We start from the raw sequence: 5000 nt of genomic DNA on the forward strand, positions 1-5000 counted from the left end.
CTAAATCTGTATATGGATAAGTAGCCTATGGTTGTCAACTTATTTCGTACGGCCATACCAGCCTGGCAACGCCCGATCTCGTCTGATCTCGGAAGCTAAGCAGGGTCGGGCCTGGTTAGTACTTGGATGGGAGACCGCCTGGGAATACCAGGTGCTGTATGCTCTTTTGCTCATTCACTTAGAAACTGACATCTTGCAATATGCACAAGTAGTCCTTCATGAAAGGGGCTGGAAGCTGTTTTCATTTTGACACGAGAGAGAGAGAGAGAGAGAGAGAGAGAGAGACTACCTTGCATTGTCAATTGCTAAATCTGTATATGGATAAGTAGCCTATGGTTGTCAACTTATTTCGTACGGCCATACCAGCCTGGCAACGCCTGATCTCGGAAGCTAAGCAGGGTCGGGCCTGGTTAGTACTTGGATGGGAGACCGCCTGGGAATACCAGGTGCTGTATGCTCTTTTGCTCATTCACTTAGAAACTGAAATCTTGCAATATGCACAAGTAGTCCTTCATGAAAGGGGCTGGAAGCTGTTTTCATTTTGACACGAGAGAGAGAGAGACCACCTTGCATTGTCAATTGCTAAATCTGTATATGGATAAGTAGCCTATGGTTGTCAACTTATTTCGTACGGCCATACCAGCCTGGCAACGCCCGATCTCGTCTGATCTCGGAAGCTAAGCAGGGTCGGGCCTGGTTAGTACTTGGATGGGAGACCGCCTGGGAATACCAGGTGCTGTATGCTCTTTTGCTCATTCACTTAGAAACTGAAATCTTGCAATATGCACAAGTAGTCCTTCATGAAAGGGGCTGGAAGCTGTTTTCATTTTGACACGAGAGAGAGAGAGACTACCTTGCATTGTCAATTGCTAAATCTGTATATTGATAAGTAGCCTATGGTTGTCAACTTATTTTGTACGGCCATACCAGCCTGGCAACGCCCGATCTCGTCTGATCTCGGAAGCTAAGCAGGGTTGGGCCTGGTTAGTCATTGGATGGGAGACCGCCTGGGAATACCAGGTGCTGTATGCTCTTTTGCTCATTCACTTAGAAACTGAAATCTTGCAATATGCACAAGTAGTCCTTCATGAAAGGGGCTGGAAGCTGTTTTCATTTTGACACGAGAGAGAGAGAGACTACCTTGCATTGTCAATTGCTAAATCTGTATATTGATAAGTAGCCTATGGTTGTCAACTTATTTTGTACGGCCATACCAGCCTGGCAACGCCCGATCTCGTCTGATCTCGGAAGCTAAGCAGGGTTGGGCCTGGTTAGTCATTGGATGGGAGACCGCCTGGGAATACCAGGTGCTGTATGCTCTTTTGCTCATTCACTTATAAACTGACATCTTGCAATATGCACAAGTAGTCCTTCATGAAAGGGGCTGGAAGCTGTTTTCATTTTGACACGAGAGAGAGAGAGAGAGAGAGAGAGAGACTACCTTGCATTGTCAATTGCTAAATCTGTATATGGATAAGTAGCCTATGGTTGTCAACTTATTTCGTACGGCCATACCAGCCTGGCAACGCCCGATCTCGTCTGATCTCGGAAGCTAAGCAGGGTCGGGCCTGGTTAGTACTTGGATGGGAGACCGCCTGGGAATACCAGGTGCTGTATGCTCTTTTGCTCATTCACTTAGAAACTGACATCTTGCAATATGCACAAGTAGTCCTTCATGAAAGGGGCTGGAAGCTGTTTTCATTTTGACACGAGAGAGAGAGAGAGAGAGAGAGAGAGAGAGAGAGACTACCTTGCATTGTCAATTGCTAAATCTGTATATGGATAAGTAGCCTATGGTTGTCAACTTATTTCGTACGGCCATACCAGCCTGGCAACGCCCGATCTCGTCTGATCTCGGAAGCTAAGCAGGGTCGGGCCTGGTTAGTACTTGGATGGGAGACCGCCTGGGAATACCAGGTGCTGTATGCTCTTTTGCTCATTCACTTAGAAACTGACATCTTGCAATATGCACAAGTAGTCCTTCATGAAAGGGGCTGGAAGCTGTTTTCATTTTGACACGAGAGAGAGAGAGAGAGAGAGAGAGAGAGAGAGACTACCTTGCATTGTCAATTGCTAAATCTGTATATGGATAAGTAGCCTATGGTTGTCAACTTATTTCGTACGGCCATACCAGCCTGGCAACGCCCGATCTCGTCTGATCTCGGAAGCTAAGCAGGGTCGGGCCTGGTTAGTACTTGGATGGGAGACCGCCTGGGAATACCAGGTGCTGTATGCTCTTTTGCTCATTCACTTAGAAACTGAAATCTTGCAATATGCACAAGTAGTCCTTCATGAAAGGGGCTGGAAGCTGTTTTCATTTTGACACGAGAGAGAGAGAGAGAGACCACCTTGCATTGTCAATTGCTAAATCTGTATATGGATAAGTAGCCTATGGTTGTCAACTTATTTCGTACGGCCATACCAGCCTGGCAACGCCCGATCTCGTCTGATCTCGGAAGCTAAGCAGGGTCGGGCCTGGTTAGTACTTGGATGGGAGACCGCCTGGGAATACCAGGTGCTGTATGCTCTTTTGCTCATTCACTTAGAAACTGAAATCTTGCAATATGCACAAGTAGTCCTTCATGAAAGGGGCTGGAAGCTGTTTTCATTTTGACACGAGAGAGAGAGAGACTACCTTGCATTGTCAATTGCTAAATCTGTATATGGATAAGTAGCCTATGGTTGTCAACTTATTTCGTACGGCCATACCAGCCTGGCAACGCCCGATCTCGTCTGATCTCGGAAGCTAAGCAGGGTCGGGCCTGGTTAGTACTTGGATGGGAGACCGCCTGGGAATACCAGGTGCTGTATGCTCTTTTGCTCATTCACTTAGAAACTGACATCTTGCAATATGCACAAGTAGTCCTTCATGAAAGGGGCTGGAAGCTGTTTTCATTTTGACACGAGAGAGAGAGAGAGAGAGAGAGAGAGAGAGACTACCTTGCATTGTCAATTGCTAAATCTGTATATGGATAAGTAGCCTATGGTTGTCAACTTATTTCGTACGGCCATACCAGCCTGGCAACGCCTGATCTCGGAAGCTAAGCAGGGTCGGGCCTGGTTAGTACTTGGATGGGAGACCGCCTGGGAATACCAGGTGCTGTATGCTCTTTTGCTCATTCACTTAGAAACTGAAATCTTGCAATATGCACAAGTAGTCCTTCATGAAAGGGGCTGGAAGCTGTTTTCATTTTGACACGAGAGAGAGAGAGACCACCTTGCATTGTCAATTGCTAAATCTGTATATGGATAAGTAGCCTATGGTTGTCAACTTATTTCGTACGGCCATACCAGCCTGGCAACGCCCGATCATCGTCTGATCTCGGAAGCTAAGCAGGGTCGGGCCTGGTTAGTACTTGGATGGGAGACCGCCTGGGAATACCAGGTGCTGTATGCTCTTTTGCTCATTCACTTAGAAACTGAAATCTTGCAATATGCACAAGTAGTCCTTCATGAAAGGGGCTGGAAGCTGTTTTCATTTTGACACGAGAGAGAGAGAGACTACCTTGCATTGTCAATTGCTAAATCTGTATATTGATAAGTAGCCTATGGTTGTCAACTTATTTTGTACGGCCATACCAGCCTGGCAACGCCCGATCTCGTCTGATCTCGGAAGCTAAGCAGGGTTGGGCCTGGTTAGTCATTGGATGGGAGACCGCCTGGGAATACCAGGTGCTGTATGCTCTTTTGCTCATTCACTTATAAACTGACATCTTGCAATATGCACAAGTAGTCCTTCATGAAAGGGGCTGGAAGCTGTTTTCATTTTGACACGAGAGAGAGAGAGAGAGAGAGAGAGAGAGAGAGAGAGAGAGAGAGAGAGAGAGAGAGAGAGAGAGAGAGAGAGAGAGAGAGAGAGAGAGAGAGACCACCTTGCATTGTCAATTGCTAAATCTGTATATGGATAAGTAGCCTATGGTTGTCAACTTATTTCGTACGGCCATACCAACCTGGCAACGCCTGATCTCGGAAGCTAAGCAGGGTCGGGCCTGGTTAGTACTTGGATGGGAGACCGCCTGGGAATACCAGGTGCTGTATGCTCTTTTGCTCATTCACTTAGAAACTGAAATCTTGCAATATGCACAAGTAGTCCTTCATGAAAGGGGCTGGAAGCTGTTTTCATTTTGACACGAGAGAGAGAGAGAGAGACCACCTTGCATTGTCAATTGCTAAATCTGTATATGGATAAGTAGCCTATGGTTGTCAACTTATTTCGTACGGCCATACCAGCCTGGCAACGCCCGATCTCGTCTGATCTCGGAAGCTAAGCAGGGTCGGGCCTGGTTAGTACTTGGATGGGAGACCGCCTGGGAATACCAGGTGCTGTATGCTCTTTTGCTCATTCACTTAGAAACTGAAATCTTGCAATATGCACAAGTAGTCCTTCATGAAAGGGGCTGGAAGCTGTTTTCATTTTGACACGAGAGAGAGAGAGACTACCTTGCATTGTCAATTGCTAAATCTGTATATGGATAAGTAGCCTATGGTTGTCAACTTATTTCGTACGGCCATACCAGCCTGGCAACGCCCGATCTCATCTGATCTCGGAAGCTAAGCAGGGTCGGGCCTGGTTAGTACTTGGATGGGAGACCGCCTGGGAATACCAGGTGCTGTATGCTCTTTTGCTCATTCACTTAGAAACTGACATCTTGCAATATGCACAAGTAGTCCTTCATGAAAGGGGCTGGAAGCTGTTTTCATTTTGACACGAGAGAGAGAGAGACCACCTTGCATTGTCAATTGCTAAATCTGTATATGGATAAGTAGCCTATGGTTGTCAACTTATTTCGTACGGCCATACCAGCCTGGCAACGCCCGATCTCGTCTGATCTCGGAAGCTAAGCAGGGTCGGGCCTGGTTAGTACTTGGATGGGAGACCGCCTGGGAATACCAGGTGCTGTATGCTCTTTTGCTCATTCACTTACAAACTGAAATCTTGCAATATGCACAAGTAGTCCTTCATGAAAGGGGCTGGAAGCTGTTTTCATTTTGACACGAGA

General features: G+C 46.7%; 10 non-coding genes and 7 pseudogenes across 10 annotated transcripts; all 17 read left to right on the forward strand.

Annotated features, from left to right (window-relative positions):
* Positions 1-44: 44 nt before the first annotated feature.
* On the forward strand, positions 45-163 carry LOC146266099 (5S ribosomal RNA). The gene has a single exon (XR_014726754.1). It is a non-coding gene; the product is annotated as a 5S ribosomal RNA (ribosomal RNA).
* Positions 164-349: 186 nt separating this feature from the next.
* On the forward strand, positions 350-458 carry LOC146266100 (5S ribosomal RNA; annotated as a pseudogene).
* A 168-nt stretch (positions 459-626) lies between these two features.
* On the forward strand, positions 627-745 carry LOC146266101 (5S ribosomal RNA). The gene has a single exon (XR_014726756.1). It is a non-coding gene; the product is annotated as a 5S ribosomal RNA (ribosomal RNA).
* Positions 746-913: 168 nt separating this feature from the next.
* On the forward strand, positions 914-1032 carry LOC146266102 (5S ribosomal RNA; annotated as a pseudogene).
* Positions 1033-1200: 168 nt separating this feature from the next.
* On the forward strand, positions 1201-1319 carry LOC146266103 (5S ribosomal RNA; annotated as a pseudogene).
* Positions 1320-1501: 182 nt separating this feature from the next.
* On the forward strand, positions 1502-1620 carry LOC146266104 (5S ribosomal RNA). The gene has a single exon (XR_014726757.1). It is a non-coding gene; the product is annotated as a 5S ribosomal RNA (ribosomal RNA).
* A 190-nt stretch (positions 1621-1810) lies between these two features.
* On the forward strand, positions 1811-1929 carry LOC146266105 (5S ribosomal RNA). The gene has a single exon (XR_014726758.1). It is a non-coding gene; the product is annotated as a 5S ribosomal RNA (ribosomal RNA).
* A 188-nt stretch (positions 1930-2117) lies between these two features.
* LOC146266106 (5S ribosomal RNA) lies at positions 2118-2236 on the forward strand. Its single transcript, XR_014726759.1, has one exon. It is a non-coding gene; the product is annotated as a 5S ribosomal RNA (ribosomal RNA).
* Positions 2237-2408: 172 nt separating this feature from the next.
* On the forward strand, positions 2409-2527 carry LOC146266107 (5S ribosomal RNA). The gene has a single exon (XR_014726760.1). It is a non-coding gene; the product is annotated as a 5S ribosomal RNA (ribosomal RNA).
* A 168-nt stretch (positions 2528-2695) lies between these two features.
* Positions 2696-2814, forward strand: LOC146266108 (5S ribosomal RNA). The gene has a single exon (XR_014726761.1). It is a non-coding gene; the product is annotated as a 5S ribosomal RNA (ribosomal RNA).
* A 186-nt stretch (positions 2815-3000) lies between these two features.
* LOC146266109 (5S ribosomal RNA) lies at positions 3001-3109 on the forward strand (annotated as a pseudogene).
* Positions 3110-3277: 168 nt separating this feature from the next.
* On the forward strand, positions 3278-3397 carry LOC146266110 (5S ribosomal RNA; annotated as a pseudogene).
* Positions 3398-3565: 168 nt separating this feature from the next.
* LOC146266111 (5S ribosomal RNA) lies at positions 3566-3684 on the forward strand (annotated as a pseudogene).
* A 248-nt stretch (positions 3685-3932) lies between these two features.
* Positions 3933-4041, forward strand: LOC146266112 (5S ribosomal RNA; annotated as a pseudogene).
* Positions 4042-4213: 172 nt separating this feature from the next.
* On the forward strand, positions 4214-4332 carry LOC146266113 (5S ribosomal RNA). Its single transcript, XR_014726762.1, has one exon. It is a non-coding gene; the product is annotated as a 5S ribosomal RNA (ribosomal RNA).
* Positions 4333-4500: 168 nt separating this feature from the next.
* Positions 4501-4619, forward strand: LOC146266114 (5S ribosomal RNA). Its single transcript, XR_014725480.1, has one exon. It is a non-coding gene; the product is annotated as a 5S ribosomal RNA (ribosomal RNA).
* A 168-nt stretch (positions 4620-4787) lies between these two features.
* Positions 4788-4906, forward strand: LOC146266115 (5S ribosomal RNA). The gene has a single exon (XR_014726763.1). It is a non-coding gene; the product is annotated as a 5S ribosomal RNA (ribosomal RNA).
* Positions 4907-5000: the final 94 nt, after the last annotated feature.

Source organism: Hypomesus nipponensis, chromosome 12 (genome assembly GCF_054491055.1).
Source record: "Hypomesus nipponensis isolate SF chromosome 12, ASM5449105v1, whole genome shotgun sequence".
Classification (NCBI taxonomy): Eukaryota; Metazoa; Chordata; class Actinopteri; order Osmeriformes; family Osmeridae; genus Hypomesus; species Hypomesus nipponensis.